We start from the raw sequence: 23445 nt of genomic DNA, 5'->3' as shown, positions 1-23445 counted from the left end.
GATATAGGGGCAGCTTAGCAATTAGCTAAACAAACAGACTTGATGGACTGAGTGGTCTCCTCTCATTTCTTATGTTCTTGGATTACGTCGGTAAAGAGCTCATCTTACATTAAAACATATCTTGAGTTATTCTTGCAGAAGACAAGGACACAACTTCTTCTTGAGGACTCCAAATTGCCCACGTGAATGTCTTTCTGCGGGTCGGGCAGACGTGCGTTTCTGTCTAACATTTTATTTCATTAGTAATGTATTTATTTCTGTATTTTTGCAAGGGCTTTGTTTGAGGAGGGAGCAGCAATAACCATGATGGATGCAGCAGGTCTCTAAATTATGCAGATCTCTATTACATTATTTAGCATTACTGTCAGCCCCCAAGCCTTTACTTTACACCTTTCTGCATCCATCCAGCATTCCTCTTCATCAAAAATTAAAAGGTTAACAGGGGAATTCCTCTGAACCTCCTTCCCCACAGAGTTGCAAAAAATGTGAACTTAAATTCATCCAGGCTACAAGTTCTCAAGGCTAACACGAAAGAAATTTATTAGCCTAATAAAGAGTACGAAAGAAAGAAAACTGGCTGAGTTATAGACATGGCATGGCGGATGATGCTGCTCTCTTCTCTAAGGTTTTTGAAAAGAACAACGTGAACTAAACCTTTAATAATTCCAAGAGTTTATAAAGGGCCAGACCACGGGGTGGCAGACTGCACTAACTCTTTCTCTCACTTCTCTGCAGACCAGTTATGGGAAATTCCGCCTGGCCCTGGTGATGTCACTTCCTGTTCCGGCCTCAATGACTCCACTTGCATGTCCTGCCCTACTGATGACGTCACTTCCGGCCCCCCGGGCCCAATGACTCCACTTCTGGTTCCGGCCCCAAATGATGACGTCACTTCCTCCGCTCTCCCTTAAAGCCGCCATCTTTGTGCCGGCAAATCTGTTCAGTTGTGGAGTCCAATCTATACAAAAATTAATACCTTAATTATCCATTTGCAGCCAGGAATAATATATTGGTGGCTACCCCAAAACTTTATTTTTTGTGGCTCTTTTGTCATGCTTATGACACCACTTAAATGAGGGGACTGGACGCCAGAATCATAAACATGTCATTTTCTAACCTGCTTAATCCAGACCAGGGTCACGAGGGGTGCTGGAGCCTATCCTGGCATAGGGAGACTGGGTGAAAAACGCCATAGCTAGTCCGGTCCTTTTTGACGTCAACACTGTGCAGCAGCTGGCTGGCGCAGAATATGGTGGAGTGTGTGTGTGTGTGTGCATAGAGCCTATTCACCTAGCCAGCATGTGGGAAGAAACCCATGGAGACACCGGCAGGGCAAGCAAACTCCACACAGGGTGGACCGAAGACGTGAACCCGGGTCTCCTTACTGTGAGGCATCAGTGTCCCCCATGTTCATAAGCAAATTAACTTATTCCAGTTTAGGGTCCCGGTGGGTTGCCGGAAGGACTAAGGTGCAAGCCCTGGAAACAGCCAATCACAGATCTCCCTTCATATGCACATCCACAATCACACTCAAGCCAATTAAGGATCACCAATTAATCTAACCTGCTCAGATTTGGGTGACACGACCAGACATCGGATTCATGAAGCAGGAGGGCAACCCCACAGGGACACCATACTGATGAAGCACATTTGATATCATTAAATTCAGGCATACAGAAGCCTGCTACAGGAGTTCAGTCATGATTTCATTAGTTTCCATCTATCTTTCCTGTTGACAGTCAAGGTTTCCACCACCACAACTCTAATAAAAACAATTCAACATTATTTTAACAGGATTAAATAAATGTGCCATTTAGTAAATGTATTAAAGTACATTTATTATCTGTGATTCAAATCCTTAAAATGGGAGAAACAGAATTGAGAAAAACAAGAAAACATAAAACGTGAAATGTCATTTTACCATAAGCTGTTATTTAGCCATATAACATACGCTCATATTGGTCATAAAGGTTCCCATAAACTATGCATGATCCTCGTGATTAAGACAAATAAAAGTGTGAGATTTTAGGCTGGCTGTCAGCCCTACCTCACCCAGGCATTATGCAATGTTAGCTCATTTTAAAAGAATGTGTCACAGATTTTGTTATTTTTTCCAATCTTCTTCTTCTTTCGGCTTGTCCTCTCTCACCAAATCCATAAATCTTCTCCTAGGCCTTCCTCTCGTCCTCTTGCCTGGCAGCTCTATCCTTAGCACCCTACTCAGTATGTCTCTACTGCACATGTCCAAACCAACACAATCTCGCCTCTCTGATTTTGTCTCCCAACCGTCCACCTTGAGCTGACCCTCTAATGTCCTCATTTCTAAACCTGTCCATCCTCGTCACACCCAATGCAAACCTTAGCATCTTTAACTCTACCACCTCCAGGTCTGTATCCTGCTTTCTGGACAGTGCCACCGTCTCCATCCCATATAACATAGCTGGTCTCACTACCGTCCTGTAGACCTTCCCTTTCACTCTTGCTGATACCCGTCTGTCACAAATCACTCCTGACACTCTTCTCCACCCATTCCACCCTGCCTGCACTCTCTTTCTCATCTCTCTTCCACAATCCCCATTACTCTGTACTGTTGATCCCATGTATTTAAACTCATCCACCTTCGCCAACTCTACTTCTTGCATCCTCACCATTCCACTGACCTTCCTCTCTTTACACACACATGTATTCTGTCTTGTTCCTACTGACCTTCATTCCCCTCCTCTCCAGAGCAGATCTCCACCTCTCCTCAACCTGCTCCCTACTATCGTTACAGATCACAATGTCATCAGCAAACATCATAGTCCATGGGGACTCCTGTCTTATCTCGTCTGTCTACCTGTCCATCACCATTGCAAATAAGAAAGGGCTCAGAGCCAATCCTTGATGTAATCCCACCTCCATCACTCCTACCATAGACCTCACCACTGTCACACTTCCCTCGTACATATCCTGTACATCTCTTACGTACTTCTCTGCCACTCCCGACTTCCTCATACAATACCACAGCTCCTCTTAGTCACCCTGTCATATGCTTTCTCCAGGTCCAAAAAGACGCAATGCAACTCCTTCTGGCCTTCTCTAAACTCCTCCATCAACACCCTCAGAGAAAATATTGCATCTGTGGTGCTCTTTCTTGACATGAAACCACACTGCTGCTCACTAATCATCACCTTCCTTCTTAACCGAGCTTCCACTACTCTTTCCCATAACTTCATGCTGAGGCTCATCAATGATATCCCCCTGTAGTTACCACAGCTCTGCACATCCCCCTCTGCACATGTTACTTTTTCCAATTCATGTCACAATTCACTCACAAAATTTTCTTTTGTAATCTTGTTTGATGGGCAGCACAGTGACGCAGTGGGTAGCGCTGCTGAGTTGCAGTTAGGAGACCTGGGTTCTCTTCCTGGGTCCTCCCTGTGTGGAGTTTGCATGTTCTCTCTGTGTCTGCGTGGGTTTCCTCCAGGTGCTCTGGTTTCCTCCCACAGTCCAAAGACATGCAGGTTAGGTGTATTGGTGATCCTAAATTGTCCCTAGTGTGTGTTTGGTGTGTGTGTGTGTGTGTGTTTGTGTGTGTCCTGCGGTGGGTTGGCACCCTGCCCGAGATTGGTTCCTGCCTTGTGCCCTGCTGGGTTTGGCTCCAGCAGACCCCCGTGACCCTGTAGTTAGGATATAGCAGGTTGGATAATGGATGGATGATTTTTGTTTGATTATTTTTTTTCTTTTTTTTTGCACTGCAAAAAATGAAATCTAAGTAAGTGAAAAGTATTTAAATCATGACATTATACCTTGTTTTCCCTATGGCAAGAATTACTGACTTAGGAAAAAAAGTGTATTTATGATTTTTAGCTTTCTTTAAGAAGTCTTGTCAAATCGATTTTGCTTACCCCATTGGCAGATATTTTTGCTAAATAAAAGCAAAACAACTCCCATTTAAAGTTTTTTTTTGTCTAAGTTTTTGCATATGCATTTTTTTGCAGTGTGTGACATCATCACATGCCACCATTTTAAGGGCCTGGTCCACATTTATGCATATGACGTCGTAAGGCCCGGTGACACAGGAGGCACACAATCTTTAAAAGATCATTCCATGTGCACAGACAGCATCGGCACTTTATTTCAATCGGCACTTTTCTGCTGTGGTTTGTTTTCAAAGCTTTGCTTTTGGGTTTTGACTCTTATTTAGTCCTTGACTATTAGCTAGTTTTCCTTTTTTAATCTCGGCCTTTGGTATACAAAATCTGATTGTATCCATTACTCTCTCTTGGTCCTTGGAAAGAAATCTCTGCTTCACTCTCAGAATAAATATGCGACCTTGTTGATTCAGCTTTAATGAAAAGATTGAGATGAGTATGATGATATCATCATACGTTATGCTCTTTGTTTCCCTCTCCTTGAATAATAACTGACGCTTAAAATGGTGCTTGTAAAATATGCAGACCAACTATTCAGCCGCCTATTTCAGTAGTTTTTGAGAACACAAAGAATTAAAAGCCAAAAGATTACGGTTTAAAGCTGGCCATGTGAGAATACTGCTTCTACAGAACTTCCAACCAAGAGTGGCATTTGGGGGTGGCAAGTGGGGTGACCGCCCTAGGCCCCGCACCCAAGGGGGCCCTGCTTTTGTGGTTAATTTCACATTGTCTGTCGAAACACTGAAACTCACGTTTTATTTGTAGGCCATAAACATGTCCGGATATTAATGCACAAAAACATGTATCACTAATGGGAACTGGCTGACGTGACATCAATGTGAGTTACGACTACGACATCCTGCATATCAAGACTCAGAGTATACTTGCAATTTGGGTACGTTTTCTAGAAGAGGCCCTGCTAATTTCCGCATGGCACTGCATCGCATTTCGCACTGTCGTGGTATTGTCATGAATTATGAATCGCACTTTTTTAATAGATTGTATCGTTATATTTCAATTTGCTTACAAAGCAAAGAGATCCACGGAGGATGCTGTGGCCACAGCCCTTCATGCTGGTCTGACCCACCTGGAGCAGCAGGGGAGTCACGCCAGACTGCTCTTTGTAGACTTCAGCTCGGCGTTTAACACCATCCTCCCACAACAACTGGTGTCCAAACTGGCAGATCTGGGACTTCCATCACTCACCTGCAGTTGGATACTGGACTTCCTGTCGGGTCGCTCCCAGAGGGTCAGGCTGGGTCTCCACACATCCACTGCTCTCAGCCTCAACACTGGGACGCCGCAGGGTTGTGTGCTCAGCCCGCTCCTCTACACCCTCTACACATATGACTGTGTCCCCACTCACCATAGCAACAAGATTATAAAGTTTGCGGATGACACGACGGTGGTCGGACTCATCTCGGGCAAGGAGGGTGAGCTAGCATACAGGGACGAGGTGGAGCGACTGTCAGAGTGGTGCAGAGTCAATAACCTGCTCCTCAACAACAAAAAAACAAAGGAGAGTTGTTATTGACTTTAGGAAAAACAAAACTGACATCCAGCCACTCATCATTGGCAGGGCCTGTGTGGAGAGGGTCCCGGTGTTCAGGTTTCTGGGTATGGAGCTGGAGGATGACCTGACCTGGAGCGGCAACACCAAGGAGCTGTTAAAGAAGGCACAGCAGAGACTGCATTTTCTGAGAATTCTCAGAAAGAACCACCTCCCAAAAAATCTGCTCCTTGCTTTTTATCATTGTTCCATCGAGAGTGTGCTCACGTACGGACTGTGTGTGTGGGACGGCAGCTGCATTTCCTCAGAAAAGAAAGCGGTCCACAGGGTCGTCAGGATAGCGGAGAGAACAATTGGTTGTACCCTCCCCACTCTGGAACAAATCTACACATCCCGAAGCCGCAAAAAAGCAATAGACATTTCACAGGATTCATCACATCCCGTTCATTGCCTCTTCCAGCTTTTGCCATCGGGCAAGAGATACAGAGCTATGAAAACTAGGACAAACTGCCTTAAAAACAGCTTTTATCCGAAAGCAATCATGGCCCTGAACTCAGAATAAAACTGCTCCATATCACTCTCCCAATGTGCAATATGTATATTTATTACTATTCGGTTTGTTGTTATTTTCTCTCTTCTTGTCTTTTTGTCTTTTTAACTCTTATTCCTCACACTGAGTCGATTGCACCTTCAATTTCGTTGTTCCTTTGTAAAAGTGACAATGACAATAAAGATCTATCTATCTATCTATCTATCTATCTATCTATCTATCTATCTATCTATCTATCTATCTATCTATCTATCTATCTATCTATCTATCTATCTATCTATATTTTGATAAAGCCTGCGTATTATCTTGCAAAAATTTAGCTGAATACTGTAATGAGAAAATCCAGTGTATGTTAACATTATTTTTATTAAATTAACACACAAGTTTATACAGTCCACACATATCGGTAAAAACAAGACATCATTGGCCCCACGTGGGGTTGGTCAGCCCTAGGCCCCGCACACCCCTAAGGCCACCTCTTGCTTCCAGCTATATGTCACCGAGGACTTTTGCCCCACACTTTGTTTTCAGTGTCACTGTCACATGCTTGAAATACATTTACACCTCACCATACCTGTCGGAGACTAGCAACCCTAAAGCATAAAAGTTCCATACAAAGGAACTTCCAGAAATATCCACTAGAGGGGAAAAACCGTCAGACCAATCGAGTAACATGAGCGATTGGGAGCAGGCACTGATACAGCGCATTGCTGCAGCCGCCATATGACGAACCATTTCAGGATTCCAAATTAGGGTGACACCTCAGCAGCACCACACTGGAACAGGGTGAGATTTTTGATGGTGGCAGGAGTGCCAATCCTGCCACCAACCCCCAAGTTTTCCCTGTAAGATGGAGGACCTGCTTGCAGGGCTGGATGCAGGTTAACGTAATACCCAGTGTTGTGGTGTGAAATTTTGTATATAAATTGATAAATATTTTGTCTTTATTTGTAACTTAGACATCAGTGTTACATCATTGACTAGCGGCTCCGCCCGCATGGTAATGAAACAGGACAAACATTAAAAAATCAATAAACAAAAAGGTATCAATAGCTAAGTGGAGGCAAGGTACACTCCAAAATGTAGAAGTAGACCGACTCCCCACTCCTGACGTCACACGTCCCCCTCCCCACGGCCTGCAGACACTGTCTTGGATTAGCGTGAATAAATCACTCCTGAAAGTGAACTATGATTCTTAGTGTGATGAATGAAGTCGCAAAATCAACTGGAATGTTCAAGCAAATTCTAGAAAAAAACCCGATCTAAATCTGTTAAGTAGTGAAAAGCAGACAGACATTGGATTTTATATATAGAGAGATAAGAACAGCAATGGCTTGATGGTTAAGAACCGAACACCCACCCCATCCCCCTTCCCTTTTTTAGGACTGAGTCTTTGTAATTTTTATGACAGGGTCAGGTGAAGTGCCTAAAATCAGTTTGGCCAGTGAGTCTCTGCAGGACTCTCTCAATCAACCCCCACATGGAGCCCAACTACCTCGCTGGCAAGCTTCACCTTAATAAATGAGCATTGGGGGCAGGTGTGAAATCCATCATGTCACACCAGAATTCTATTGGTCTAAAGTTGCCTGTTTGGTTTTAAATCAGAATGATGACGCCCAATTGGGTGTAGGGTTTGGACAGAGAGTCTACAGATTTGCTTGCTTTACCCCTCCCTCTCTCTCTCTTACACCATAATCATGAAGGAACATTTCTCACACTATGGACTGAAAAGAACAACACAATGAAGAGCACAGCTCGACAGCCATATTGAGACAGGCATGCGGCCTGTTCTGAAGAAAGCAAACCAAAATCGATGCCTTAACTAGAGACATTTTAAGCAACAAACAAGTCTGTGTGCCACCTGAAACTACACGTCAGCATTTATCAGGTTGTATGGTTGCCAATATTCACTTGTACTTTGCTTATTGTTATTAGGGGTTGCCACAGCGGATCATCTTTTTCCATCTCTTCCTGTCCTCTACATCTTGCTCTGTCACGCCCCCAACCTGTATGTCCTCTCTCGTCACATCCATAAACCTTCTCTTAGGCCTTCCTCTTGTCCTCTTGCCTGACAACTCTATCCTTAGCACCCTTCACCCAATATACTCAGCATCTCTCCTCTGCACATCAACGCAGTCTTACCTCACTGGCTTTGTCTCAAACTGTCCAACCTGAGCCGACCCTCTAATGTACTCATTACTAATTCTGTCCATCCTCGTCACCCCCAATGCAAATCTTAACATCTTTAACTCTGCCGCTTCCAGCTCTGTCTTCTGCTTTCTGGTCAGTGCCACTGTGACAATGTGAGTTCTCTTCAGACTCCCAACGTCCTTAGGGGAGCCCTGAACCCAACACCATCAGTAATGTCACCGAGTTGAGCTGACAAATGGGGACAAATCTTTCATGAAGCCAGGGGATATATTCAGGTGAAGACGTACTTTTATTATAACAATCAACAAGTGCAAAAGTGCAGTGTCCAAAGTTCCATAAATAAATCCATAAAATAAAGGTCCAGTGAGGATAAAAACCAACAATAAATAAATCCATAAAACACAAGGTTAATATATGCAGTATTTAAAACGCAGTCTCTCCTTACTCTCTAGTACTCCTCCCATTGCACCTTCTGCTCCACGGAGAACCAACAACCACGAGCTCCTTCAGTTAACCTTCGTCTTGGCCCCCTATCAGGATGTCACTGCTAGACCGCCAAGGTCAACTCTCCTCCCTCAATCCTTTGCGCACCCGCAGTCGCTCCTCAGATCCTTCGGGAGGGCACCTCTCCTGCTCACCCCACTCACTCATAAATTCAGTGGGGCAAACTAGCCCCCAGAGCGCATCAGCATAACGCTCCTTCCCAGGGCCCCAGCTCATGGCGTCTCCACCTTCCAGGTGTCTGGATTGTCACCAACTGACTGCTGTTTTCCGACCTTTTACCGCATCCGCTTTACTCTCTCCATCAACCTTTCTCCTTCCTTTTCCTCCGCCACGATTTCTCTCTCCGATTTATATCCTCCTCCTCTCGTATACATCCGTCTATATATACACACGCCCACGGGTGCCTCCGTGGGCGCAGCACCTTAATTACACGCCGCAGGAAGCCAATGAGGCAAACAAGAACGACCGTACCCACACGTGCAGGTGCGACTCGCTCCGATCACCTCATTAACACCCCGCGGTCGTGCAATCACGCCCACGGAGAACGGCACGGCTATACTGATTTAAAAACCGACCTCTTTTTTCGGAAGCCGCGGACCCACTATACCACAGCCACCATCTCCAACCCATATATCATAGCTGGTCTCACTACCGTCCCGTAGACCTTCCCTTTCACTTTTATTGATACCGTCTGTCACAAATCACTCCTGACACTCTTCTCCACCCACTCCAACCTGGCTGCACTCTTCTTCTTCACCTCTCTTCCACATTCCCCATTACTCTGTACTGCTGATCCCAAGTATTTAAACGCATCCAACTCTACTTCCTGCATCCTCACCATTCCAATATCCTCCCTCTCATTCACACACATGTATTCTGTTTTGTTCCTACTGACCTTCATTCCTCTCCTCTCCAAAGCAGATCTCCACCTCTCCAGGGTCTCCTCGACCTGCTCCCTACTCTCGCTACACATCACAAAGTCATCAGCAAACAGCTGAAAGAAGAAGATCAATAACTGATAACTCCTGCTTGTCTTTTACTCTGCGTAATTGCCTGAGGTTATAAATGTAGAAGAGAAGGTGTGGAGAGGTTATATGGTACAATACTTTATAAACAGGGGTAAGTCTGTGAGATTTGAGGCATTCTGAGAAAAGCTACACATTAATAATACAAAAGAGGAAAGTAGAATAATATAGAACTCTACCAAGACAAAACAGCCGGAAATGCACAATTGCAAGTTAAGGGCCTTGCTCAGGGGGCCCAATGGAGTGGAATCACTTCTGGAATTTACAGGATTAGAACTGGCAACCTTCTGAATGCTGGCACAGATTCCCTAGCCTTGGAGCCATCACTCGGCCCAGTAACAAGGGCAAACATATAACTAAATAATAAGATTTTGTTGAAAAGGCAATGTATTATCATAGTATTTCCCTCTACTTACCCTTTACCTGTTTTCTTCAAGGGTACTCGTCAAGTTCGTTACCAGATTGATCTACTGTTGCACTTTAAGATTAACACACACATACATAGCTATACGCATACACACAGAAACTCAACAGTGCCCTGTGAATGACAAACTCACAACTGGTTAATCTCTAGCACTTTAAACCACACAAGTGCTTTAGGAATAACATAGCCTGTCACTCTCTCAGCACTTCAAGAGACTTACTTATTATCGGCACGAAAAACATACAATGTTTTAAAGATATATCAGATGTAAACATTACTTTTGATCTACAAGAATACATTTAAATATACAAAGGCTCTGCACTGTTGACTATAGGCCATTCATCAGCCAAGAATGCCATATTTTACGTACTGTTCCCTATTATGGGGTGGAGCTTTCACCCTCAGCCTTAATAAACCTGGCAGCACGGAGTGTATGGCAAACCTGCAGCTGCACCAGGTGCTCAAAGAAATCTACCTTACTAGGGGGCTCCGCCCCCTGCTCGCTTCGCTCGCCAACCCCTGGCGTTGGGGCATGACAAAGAGTGAGATGTATGAATTAGAAATAGAATAGTGTGCAGGTTTGGATGATGCCTATATAAATAAAAAATAGAGTGTTTGGCATAGAGTAATGTTTTATTGGAATATTTCTTTGTATACAACATTAGTAGTAAAGATGGTGTCTTGTCTTTGAATGAGTCTTCCTTGGCATGGATCATTTATAACTTTAACTGTAACGTCAGATGAACGTCGAACACGTGAGAAGGCAACATAAAGTTGTCCATGTCCAAAAACGGGTTCAGAGAGGTAGATGCCAACCTTGTCCATGGTTTGTCCTTGTGATTTGTTGATGGTCATGGCAAATGGAGGTTTAATGGGGAAATGTCGGCGTTTCAATGTAAAAGGTAATTCTAGGTCAGAACTCGTAAGGTCAATTCTAGGAATGAGAACAGTATTGTTAGCATGTGATTCTGTAAGAACTGTTGCTTGAATAACATTGTGTGTCATGGTGTTGACGACTAACCGTGTGCCATTGCATAAACCCTGTTTAGTGTTAAGGTTTCTTAATAGCATGATTATTGTTCCGTTTTTAAGGGTAAGGTTGTGTTGTGGTCATCCGTCCGGGTTAATAGTGTTCAAATATTCTAAGGGGAAATTCAGATGTTCATTGTCGTCATAAGAGTCAACTTTGTCAGAGCTTAGAAAGAGCCGTGTCTCTCCAGGAAGTAATGAAATGACCTGGTTATTAATGTGATCAACATTAATATTTTTTGGACATAATATAGTGCGTTGTGTTAACCACATATGCGAAAACAGTATGGGCCATTGCCTTTTGGTGGCCTGATATGTACTCCGGTAGATGCAAAAGCAAATGAACTATTGTAGGATGTAATGCAGTTCATTAAGTTTTCACTTTCAGGTACATCGTTAGTTAGAAGCTTCTGTAGATATTCAGGATATGAATGTAAAGGAGTCAGTCTAATCTGCCCCTTTTGACAACAACGTGTAAATTCATTATTTGTATTGCCAGTTGTTTCTTCTGGGAAGTTAAGTGAATGACAATGATTGCAAATGACATTCATTAATCCCAATGAATTTTCCAAAGCTTTGCGTTTTTTGATCCGAGACATTTTTTCTCCCGGAGTTTCCGAAGCGCGTTGTATGCGCTGCCGTGTATTTTCTTGTTTCATTCATGTTCGTGTGTTTGGTCCCGTTATCCGATCCGAATCGTTTTGTACCCGTGACCGTGTATTCATGTCTTGTTTGTTCCTCAGCATGTGAAATATGGATAAGTAATAAGGAGGATCGCACTCACTGTTAATATGGAGCCTTTTCTGCAGTTGAACGGTTAATAGTGCCTCATTGTAAGGAGATCCACCTATGCTGCCTAGTGTGAAGGTGTTGAGATGACGTATGTTTAATATGGACGTTTCCTTTAGATATGTGGCTTTGGGTGTCACTTCTTATTGATGTGTGTGTGTGTGTGTGTTGTGAGGATTTTTGTTGCGCGAGCGTCTTCTTTCGTTTTGTGTTCCAGGGGCTTGTTGAATCCCCCTCTTTGTGTGTGTCCCGTCCGTTGCTTGTAGGGTGTGTGGGGTGGTTTTGTGTTCTTTTTTTTTGTGTTCCAGGGGCTTGTTAAATCCCCCTCTTGGTGTGTGTCCCGTCCGGTGCCTGTAGGGGGGGGGCCTTGCTGTTGTGCGCGAGCGTGTGCTAGTTTCGTGTGCAATGGGTTCCGTGCGGCGCCTGCGTTTGACTACTTTTTTCTGTGCTCTTGGCGCCTCATTTCTTTGACTCCTTTTTTCTGTGCTCACTCCTTTTTTCTGTGGTCTTGTCCGCCTCTCGCAGCCCCTCATCCGCCTCTCGCGGCCCCTCATTTCTTGGGGCGCCTGCGCAGTACGTCTTTTTGCGGCTACGGCCCATGGCCGGATGTCCCTGCGTCCTTCCGGTTTAGCATTCTCGGTTAGTAATATGGATTACTTCAATCACTCTAGACATTAAGACAAAGCATAGAAAGTATAAAGGAGCATGGTATTTATTACAGGAATAATAATAATACCAGTGGAACAAAGAATAATAGAAAATAGGACTGATAGTAAAGTCTGGATATATGCGTATATGGTCTTTAGAAAAAGCTTACGAAAAGTTAAAGATGACAAGAATGAATGTTGCAGGCAGCTTGTGATTTAGCACTCGTAGTTATTCATGATGCTTTTCTGACAATCAGATGGAAATGGCTGCATGTTGCCATCGCTCTGTTCTCTTCTGACGTATTCGTCCCTTCTTCTTCCTTCCTCCTTCCTTACTATATCTCTCCTCAGACGAGGCATATTTATTCTAAAATTCTACTGGGGTTTTTTGAAAGATTTGATTGTTAGATATTCTAATTGGCTGGCTGTCAATGTAATGAATGAATTCACTGTCCATTTTCCTCAAACAATAAAACTTTTTTGATGATGCCTGAGGTGTTGCTATGTCTTCCTTTCCCAGGCTGTAAAATAATTAGATGTCCACCCTTTCTCAGGTTATAAAGTAATTGATAGCCTGAGCCACCAGCATGTCGTCCTTTCTTTGATGGCTCAGCTGTTTAAAAAGTGAGATATAACTGGGAAGAAGACATCCTTTGATTTGTCCAGAATGTAGTTCATCTTTTGTCTTGTGTTGAACAAAATATAATAGAAATATAAACCAAAATGTACAGATTTTGTACCCCACAACAGGCAATATAGTATTTATGTGTTGTTTCCCTTGAATTAATTTTCGTCCACCTTGAATTGTTAGCTATTGTGATTGGGAGTGCTGAGTTGGAACTTGGCCAATCACAGGGCTTCACTTTGAACCTTATAGATTAGTTTGGTGGCGTCTTAACAGTAGAATAGGAGCTTCATTTGTTAAATGTGATAGTTTGCGTAATTATATATAAAGGAAGTGGAATTTAACTGTTTGTCTTTAAAGTATATTGTTTATATGTTTAAGTTTGTAATTTGGATATATATAATATTTAGTATAGTTTTTAAAATTTAAACGTTCCGAGAAAGCTAAAGTATAGCTGAACAGACGCTATTTTGAGTTTCACACATATTGTTTGTTATAGAATTATAGTTTACTCATGTATAATATGTATATATGTTTAGAATAGTTTACTTATTAAAGCTGAGTAAATACTTTATGGTTTAACGTTCTAGCAGTTTCCGGTTATTGATGTTATCTTGTCTAGTACGCCATCTAGTGGATAAAGTACCTGTTGATAACTAAGGTTAACATTGACAAATTTAAGAGAAAGAAACTGTCATAGCTAATTTATTTTTATTATTTTATCTAGACCATACCTTCACATTTGTGTAACTTTGGAAGAAATGAATAAATAGAATTTGGACATCTTCATCCATCTCTGACCGGATGTGTGCAGTGGTTGTAATTTAAGCCTGAACCAACTTAATGCCTCATTACAGGTTTATTTCCACAAAAGTGAAGCTCTGTAGGGGACGAAAGGCAAAATGGAGTTGACTACAACAGACAAACAAGGTCCTAATGCAGAAATCCAGGACAAGTTCAAAAACAGGCAGGCTGAAAAATCCAGGAATTCACAAAAGCACAGAAGAAGGGCACAAGTTAACTCACCACACTCAGGCACGTTTGAAATGAATGGTGGAAGACCCTCCGGATTTATAGGGAGGAGGGCAGTTCCTAGTGGTGATTGGCAGGTGGCCCCACCTCATGGGGTACAACCCACAAAACACATGGGGCATAACACAGGCAGCTTAAAAGCCAAAAACAAAGAACAATGTACATAATCACAAAGAACAACATTAACATAAATAAGTGACAGATAAATAAACAAAAAAAAGACACAAAACACGACTTTGAACCCCAGCCAGGTAAGAAACCCTAGCTGAAACAGGACAAGACCTCAGCGTTAACGTTTTACGGTGCAGCATCAATTGGATTGTGAAACCCTGGCTGAAACATGACAAGACCTCCTGTCACCTCAGACCTGATTTTGCTATATCGGCCGTTTTATTTAAATACTAGCCATGTAACCCGTCGAAGACAAGTTATGGGATAAATTTGTATGTTCAGCGCCTTTCTTCGGTAGCTGTGTGTGTCTGAACCTCTCTTGCCCGGTGCCCACTCTCTCAGGGACCTCCCTGTAAAGCCTGCTTCTCCGACTCTGTCATTTCGAGGCACCTCGTTCACCCCATGTCCACTTTTATACTTCCCGTCTTTGAGGGCGACTCTCAGGGTGCCTCCTACGAATCTACTTTTCCTTCTGTGTCTCACACTATTACTTGAAATCAGACAGGAGCAGGGTGGTGGTCTCTATAGTTTTACAAGAACCTCTTCCAGCGACCACTCCTTTAATCACAAAGGTAAATCAATCAAACATGACCAAAGGTTAGAAAGAGGGCCCATTGATTTAGCTCTGCTGTCTAAACAGCTCAGTAATTCCCGGGTTCAAATCCCGGCCCTGTGGTCAGGTTTGCCCATTTCTCCCATCTAATTACTATATTTTCTGCATGTGCTTCCATATCATTAAATACTGGTTGATGATTTAAATGTTAAAAGATAATCTGCATGCTCCTTTGCATGAGATAGTCACTATAATGCTCTGAGCAAGCTTATCATGATGGAAAGTGGAAAAACTAAATTGAATTTGAAAAATCAGTGCGGTCCAAACCTCCTCGCTTCTATAAAATGTCTTTTGTTTGCCATTCGGAGTCTACTTAAGTCAGACCCTTACAGCATCCATCTTCCTGACAACGTGGGTGAGATAGCGTGCTGCGGGCTGCTTTCAATTTTATTGATTACTCTGTATAATTTTTCAAATTAGAAATACTCATCATTGCTTTCACCACACATTTACATATTCAGGGCTGCCATATTCATTCCCTATCCAGGCCAAAATGCTCTTGCATTCAAGACTTAATGCTCCTTAAAGTCATAAAGAATGGTCCAGTGCATAATGAAAATGCTTGAACAGATGTATTAGCATCCTGACTGGGATGGAGAGTGAAATCTTACCCATAATAAATGGAGATGCGACACGACCGGGATAACTCTTGGTTCCTACCCCATTTGAGATGATGAGGTGGGTGGGGGGGTGTGACGGATTATTAGGGACAGTTTATCCCCCAGGGCGAAAGGTGGCAGTGTGCTACTCTGGTATGGCCCGTGTTTAGACTCTCACAGTGTTTCACGAGCCCTGTAGTTTAGAAGGGCAACCCTGTCAAGATCCCCGATTGCCGCCAGAGGGTGCTGCTGGGTGAAAGGTCTCCCTGCTTTGGGGAAATTCCAGCATGACCCATGCTATGTCGTGCCATTGGAAATACTCCTGGGTTCAACATAAAAGGAGCCATCTCACCTCACCTAGAGAGTCAGGGGGAGAGGGGATGAACCTCACCGGGAGAGTGGAAGAGTGAGGAAGGAAACCTAATTAATGGTGGTCATTAAACTTTGCATTGCTTAGTGAAGGTACTGCATGTAAGAGCCATTCGTTATTTAGCCAAGTTATGTTAAGTTGATAGAGAAGTATTTTCTTAGTTATGCTATAATGTTTGTAGCGCTGCTGCTTCTCAGTTGGGAGACCTGGGGACCCAGGTTCGCTTCCCAGGTCCTCCCTGCGTGGAGTTTGCATGTTCTCCCCGTGTCTGCGTGGGTTTCCTCCGGGCTCTCCGGTTTCCTCCCACAGTCCAAAGACATGCAGGTTAGGCGGATTGGCGATTCTAAATTGGTGTGTGGGTGTGTTTGTGTGTGTCCTGCGGTGGGTTGGCACCCTGCCCAGGATTGGTTCCTGCCTTGTGCCCTGTATTGGCTGGGATTGGCTCCGGCAGACCCCCGTGACCCTGTGTTCGGATTCAGCGGGTTGGAAAATGGATGGATGGATGGATGGATGGATGGATGTTATAATGTTTGCACATATATATTGTAGTGGGAGGGTGGGGCCCTTGCCCAGGTGGGATGTCTACACGATGGAAGGACAAGGAAGGAAGCATAGCCAGAGCATTACATCCCCTGGAGCACTAAGTGGCAGCCCCCCTGGGTTGCAGCGGTGCCTTGGGCTCCCACAGGGCTCCATGGGAGTTGGATACAGCCCTGAGGGGCACTGCCAAGGGGGGTGTTGCAGCCGCTGCTGAGTCCGTATGGGCGGTTCTTTTGCCACATCCGGAAGTGCTGCCAGAAGTAGGTCATCAAGCACCTGGAGCACTTCTGGGTGCCTTATAAAAGAAGCCAGCAGGCACTACCTCGAGAGCCAGAGTCGGGAGGAGGAAGACGAAGCTTGACCAGAGCAGTGGAGGAGGAAAAAGAGAGAGAAAGAGAAAAGGAAGAAATTGTGTTGTCTTGTGCTTGCTTGGACAGTGTTGTGCTTGTGGGAAATGGGGAAGGCGTTTTCACAAGAGAGAAAAAAATAAAAAATAAAGCATGTGCTTGCACTTGTGTCTCTTGTGCCTGTCTGTGTCGGGGTTAGCTTCACAATATATATTAGTGCATAGTCAGCTGGAGGTTCCATTATAACCCATCCATCCATCCATTATCCAACCCGCTGAATCCAAACACAGGGTCACGGGGGTCTGCTGGAGCCAAACCCAGCCAACACAGGGCACAAGGCAGGAACCAATCCCGGGCAGGGTGCCAACCCACCACAGGACACACACACCAAGCACACACTAGGGACAATTTAGAATCGCCAATCCACCTAACCTGCATGTCTTTGGACTGTGGGAGGAAACCGGAGCGCCCGGAGGAAACCCACGCAGACACGGGGAGAACATGCAAACTCCACACAGGGATTACCCGGGAAGCGAACCCAGGTCCCCAGGTTTCCCAACTGCGAGGCAGCAGTGCTACCCACTGCACCACTGTGCCACCCTCTATAATAATTCTTTGCATTTATATAGCGCTTTTCTCACTACTCAAAGCGCTCAGCAATTGCAGGTTAAGGGCCTTGCTCAAGGGCCCAACAGAGCAGAGTCCCTATTAGCATTTACGGGATTCGAACCGGCAACCTTCCGATTGCCAGTGCAGATCCCTAGCCTCAGAGCCACCACTCCTCCATTATAACCCACACAAGCTAAACTGAACTGGAATATTCCAATTATCTCTTGTCCCTCTGACTACTGATTAGTCCCAGTGCAGCATGGTATTGCAGTTGGTAAGTCATGAAGGGCCTACCATTTCAAACCATGTCATGCCGTACATGTAGAATGTACTGAACGAATTAAGTAAAGCTTGTGTAAGTTTGCCATAGAGAAATCACACAACTTTTAAGTATAGAAAATAACTCAAGTTTACAAAGCAGAAACATTTTTTTCCTTTTTTTCCTTTTAATTCTGCGTGTGTAATACATTTTTTCTCTAATTTTAAAACAAACTTTACTGGACTGAGAAATTTCTTTTGTTACCTGTTTTTGACTCATGCTGGATCCTACCTTTCCAAATCAGTAGCTGTTCGATTTTGGGAAATTGGGAAAGACGCAGCTACATGGTATCTCTTATATATATTTCTCTTCTGGTTCGTCCTGCTTCCACTTCAAAACCGGTCCCGTCCACACGCAGCCGAAACAGCATTTCTCGATTCCTATTCGTCCTCTTCCATGTCATGCACTATACTGGCCTGCTGAGCGTTATACAGCCAACAAGTACTTGAGGTGCTGCCACAACGGTAAAGTAGCTTTACCGCCTTTGCAGGAGCCACCTGTGTCTTTACAACAGCTTCTTACACAGCAAACATCAGAAGCTAAAAATTATTGTGAACACATTCAAGAATACAACTCTTCTCTAGCGTTTGCTTCCATGGGTGCACAGATAACGCAACCTCCTGGCCACGGACCATACTGTTTTAAAATACACGGGCAAATTTATCACCAAATCTCTCCACTATATGCTAACACTTCTACCTCTCCAGGATATGGACAGTTGTATGTTTTTGACACAGCGCAAGCTACTGACGTACGCTTACAAAATAAAGCAAACTCTGCATGCAGTGAAAATTTACTTCTCCAGCTAGATTCCATGCTCAGAACCATCAACCCCTTCGCTAAATCATACAAACACATGCATGAAATCGCTCAGTCCAATCCAACAGCATCTGTACGAATGGTTTTCAAGGAACCAGGATTTATGACAATATCACATATCACACCGATATTGCAGCTACTTTTCATCAGAGAAGATGGCGAAACACCTGCTGAAAGGAACATTTGCATCTATCCCATGGGCAACTCCTGTAAACAGATTTCCACGCTCACTATGAATTGCGATCCTATGGTTTACTCACTTTTATTCCCTTACGGAGACATTGGCTGGCACAAAGATTTACAACATGTCCCCGATAAAAGAACCGCCAAGCGAATAAGGCTTACTCAATGGCAATTTTACGCATACAGATTAGCAATGAGGAATACATTTAGTATTTTGCACTCCAGCGGCAAACTATTCCAACAGAATGTCGTAGATGCGTATGTTAAAACAGAGGGCGCACGTCTCAACTATCTCAGATTACATCAACAAGATCTGCGCGTGGAACAATACAAAGGACTATCAGACGCACTGCAAGCAAACGCTGAAAATAACAACGTACGTGTAGGCAAAATGATCAGATTACCGTCCACATTTCCAGGAAGTCCAAGATGCATGCAACAAAGCTATCAGGATGCCACGGCCATAGTACGTACATTCGGAAAGCCTGATTTGTTTATTACTTTCACATGTAATCCTGATTGGCCGGATATTCTACATGCAAACTGCGTCTTTCAAGAAGTATTTAGTTCTTCTTGATTTCTGAATTCCTTTCTCACCGTTTTCCGTTCCTATTCTTATACCGCCGTATTCTACGGCGGGCTTTGGCTAGTAAATAAATAACCTCTATTTGCATTTGTGGCTGCGTGAGGTGTGGTATTTGGGGCTCATTGGTGCCCTCTTGTGGCCACAATGTACACAACACACTTGCCACTTTGTGGCATTATAGATCTACTGCATGTTCAGCTTGCTAATGCTAGACTCGTCCTACAGGCATAGTGGTCCCCATCCCCAGAGTATGAGATGTCTCCTCCCACCTGTGCCAGACCGGGTCAAATCGTTGTATTACTCACACGTCCTTCTGACCACCATCTGGGTAGATCCTCAAACAGTCTTGCTCTGTATTCAAATTGAAATGTATCCGATCCGACAAATCAGCGTCCAATGACACAAAAGAAGTGAAGCTACGGTGACCACATCTTGGTTTTCAAAAACTGAGCTCAAGGGTTGGGGATCCATCGTGGTGAAACGAGTAAAATGTTTGTGGTGGCACAGTGTGGCTCAAGCTCAGTGTGTGTGGGTGTGTGCCCCTAGAAAGCCATGTGGCCCCGGAGTGTTTAATGGGGAGTCTCGCTGATCGCACATTCATATGTAAATGTATTCATCGGGCTGTAGGGAGGGGGGCGAGGACCTCCTCACTCACATGTCAGCCTTGGGGCGTAACCATAACTCCACTTAGTTAGCGAACGAGAGAACTACTTAACGGATTTAGATCTTTTTTTCTAGAATTTGCTTGAACATTCCGGTTGATTTTGTGACTTCTCTCATTGCGCTAAGAATCATAGTTCACTTGCAGGAGCGATTTATTATCGTTAATTCGAGACAGAGGCTGCGGGCCGAGGGGAGGGGAAGAGTGACGTCAGGAGTAGAGAGCTGGGCCGGGCCCTCCTCACTGTCCTGTTTCATTAATACGCGGGCGAAGCCATGGGAGATGGCTAGTGATTGTATAAGCAATAGGCAAGAAAGAAAACAAAATAAAATCTTTGGCAACCCAAAAAGCAAAACAGGCAAAGAAAACAGATTTAATAAAGAATCTGAATACTAGTCAGCCCAAACTTAACCAACCAAAATGTCCAAATCCTAAATACAAGCGAAAAATCCAAAACTGAGGAAACCAAAGCCAAAACTGTCAAAAGACTTCAGTGCGCTGACTGCGAAGGGACAATACGTTATAAAAAACACTCAAAGTCCCAAAGCATCCAAGTCCTCACAGTTACAAAAATGCCCACTGGAGGGGGCCAGGGAGTACCATCAAAAATGCCTGGCTAGACACAAAAAAGGGCCACAAAGTATCTTTATAGAAGAAAATAGATTTATTTTTTAAGAAAAATGCTCTGAAACAAAGGAGAGCTCTACAGAAGACTGAAGACAAAGGAGTTGCCTCAAGCAATAAGTCTATCCAAAGCAAACCAAGTCCCACAACGGTAAATTCAAAGTGAAGTCAAAACACAAGCACAGGGTTAAAAATCTATTAATTACAATAAGCGCAGAAGAATCACAAGAATCACGTGTATGTCTTTGAAGTACATTTGATTTAATGGACTTGAGGCAATAACGCGCACCCCTTACACATAATTAGTCCGTTACATTGTATTCCAAAATCACAAGATCTTCAAGTCTTTACAAACACCAAACAAAACTCCTGTCACATCACATTAATTTTTATAAAGTACATTCTAGAATAACTGGCAGTACTTCAGCCTCGACTTGCGGGGCCGTGATTTACACAAAGTAACAGCAAGAAGGAGGGACGTCCATCTCTCTTATCCAGAGGCAACAATGAAGATGTCAATGGATGATGGAGGTTACCCAAAGGAAATTACACTTCACCATTCCAAAGTCAGAAGGTCAGAGGCATTCAATATGGAATGTTTTAACAATAGCTGTAAATGATTCTAAATTAATATAAAATAAAGAAATAAATGGTGCCATAGGGCAGATTTTTTTTTTATGGCTTTCAGAATTAGTCTCTTGTCTCTATTAATCTTTGAATTGGCTCAAAATAGCGGAGGTTCAGGGCAAAGGTTAAATTTGCTAGCCCACAATCTAGGGTGGGTTCTTGTCATACACCCATTGGTGATGAGTTTGGAGAACTGATGGGTGGAATCCATGAACTGTGGACCAGGTTTAAAGTTCACAGGCGTGAAAATAAAAACCACACAAGAGCTGCACAGCCAATTTTGAAGTCAGTGTATAGCACCTAGTAAAGGATAGTGTGAATAAATGATTAACACTACTGCACAAAAAGATTTCCATCCACCTTAAGCACAAGTGTCTGTGGGGGTGTCTGTGCATCTGTGTGTCCATCCATTAACTATTTCTCAGTTAGTGCTAATGTTTGTGTTGGAATGAAAAATGCAGTGCATTTTATTACCACATACATTCCAACAGATGGTGCACTGCGAACATTAATGCTGAATATGTCCAACAGAGAGCACCTGCCAGATGGACAAAATCAGTTTATCCACCTTACTAACAGGACGAGTGTCTGTGTATCTGTGTGTCTGTCCATTAGCTATGTCTCTGTTAGTGTTAATGTTTGTGATGAAACATCTGCTGGAATGAAAAATCCAGTGCATTTTACTACTACTTACATTCCAACAGATGGTGCACTGTAAACATTAATGCTGAATACTTCCAACAGAGGTACCTGCCAGACGGACCGAAATCAGTTTATCCACCTTAATAACAGGACGAGTATCTGTGTATTTGTGCGTCTGTCCATTAGCTTTGTCTCTATTATATGCCATTTGGAATAGGGTTCATAAAAGAAGTGCTAATGGTTGTGCTGTGCAGTCTGTTAGAATGAAAAATGCAATGCATTTTATTACTAAATGCTTTACAAAGTACATTCCAATAGATAGTGCACTGCAAACATTAATGCTGAATACGTCCAACCTGCCGGACAGACAGAAATCAGTTTATTCACCTAATAAAAGGTCTCTCTGTGTATCCAAATATCTGTTGGCTATGTCTCTGTTATATGCCATTTGGAATCAGGTTCATAAAAGCAGTGTTATTGTTTGTGTTGCTCCATCTGTTGGAATGAAAAATTGCAAAGCTTTTTATTACTACGTGCATGACAAAGTACATTCCAATAGATGGTACAATGTAAATGTTAACACTGAATATGTCCAACAGATCCCAACTGCCAGACAGACAGAAATCAGATTATTTGCCTTACTAAACGAACAAGTGACTGAATATGTGTCTATGTATCTGTGAGTCCATCAGTTAGGAAGAAAAAATTAAAAACAGGATAAACATATGGAAGAAGGGTTAAAGAAATTTAAAAGAGAATAAGACAAATATCAAATGACGGTGTAAAACAAAGAAAAGCGGTCCTATCGGCCTACTCTGTTGTCCGACGTTACACAGCAGCGTCTGATTCCAGGCTTAAAAATGTGTTCCTTTTAAGGACATTTCTGCTGTTTCTGTGTTATTATTTTTCACATTTTGTATCTCTGTATTTAATAATGGTTTGTTTAAATATTATTTGGTAAGTATGTGTTGTGTATATACACTCACCGGCCACTTTATTAGGTACACCTGTTCAACCGCTTGTTAACACAAATATCTAATCAGCCAATCACAAGGCACCAACTCAATGCATTTAGTTACAGCATGCAGACATTGTCAAGATGACCTGCTGAACGTCTAACTGAGCGTCCGAATAGGGAAGAAAGGGGACTGAAGTGACTTTGAGGGTGGCATGGTTATTGGTGCCAGACGGGCTGGTTTGAACATTTCAGAAGCTGCTGATCTACTGGGATTTTTACACACAACCATCTCAAGGGTTTACAGAGAATGGTCTGATAAAGGGAAAATATCCAGGGAGCGGCAGTTTTATGGGTAAAAGTGCCTTGTTGATGCCAGGAGTTAGAGGAGAATGGACAGACTGCTTTGAGTGGATAGAAAGGCAACAGTAACTGAAAGAAGCACTCGTTACAACCGAGGTGTGCAGAAGAGCAGCTCTGAACACACAACATGTTGAACCTTGAAGCCAGCGGGCTACAGAAGCAGGAGACTACAGTGGGTGCCACTCCTGTCAGCTAAGAACAGGTAACTGAGGCTACA

The 23445-nt window shown here is 43.4% G+C and overlaps 1 protein-coding gene across 2 annotated transcripts in view; it reads right to left on the bottom strand.

Annotated features, from left to right (window-relative positions):
• LOC114645223 (protein unc-13 homolog C-like) overlaps positions 1-23445 on the bottom strand; it is a 742812-nt gene that overhangs the window by 592152 nt on the left and 127215 nt on the right. The gene's annotated exons all lie outside the window — the stretch shown is intronic.

The sequence above is a fragment of the Erpetoichthys calabaricus genome, chromosome 17 (assembly GCF_900747795.2).
Source record: "Erpetoichthys calabaricus chromosome 17, fErpCal1.3, whole genome shotgun sequence".
Taxonomy (NCBI): domain Eukaryota; kingdom Metazoa; phylum Chordata; class Cladistia; order Polypteriformes; family Polypteridae; genus Erpetoichthys; species Erpetoichthys calabaricus.
Note: the sequence above shows the minus strand (reverse complement) of the source record. Positions and strands in the feature narration are given on the sequence as shown.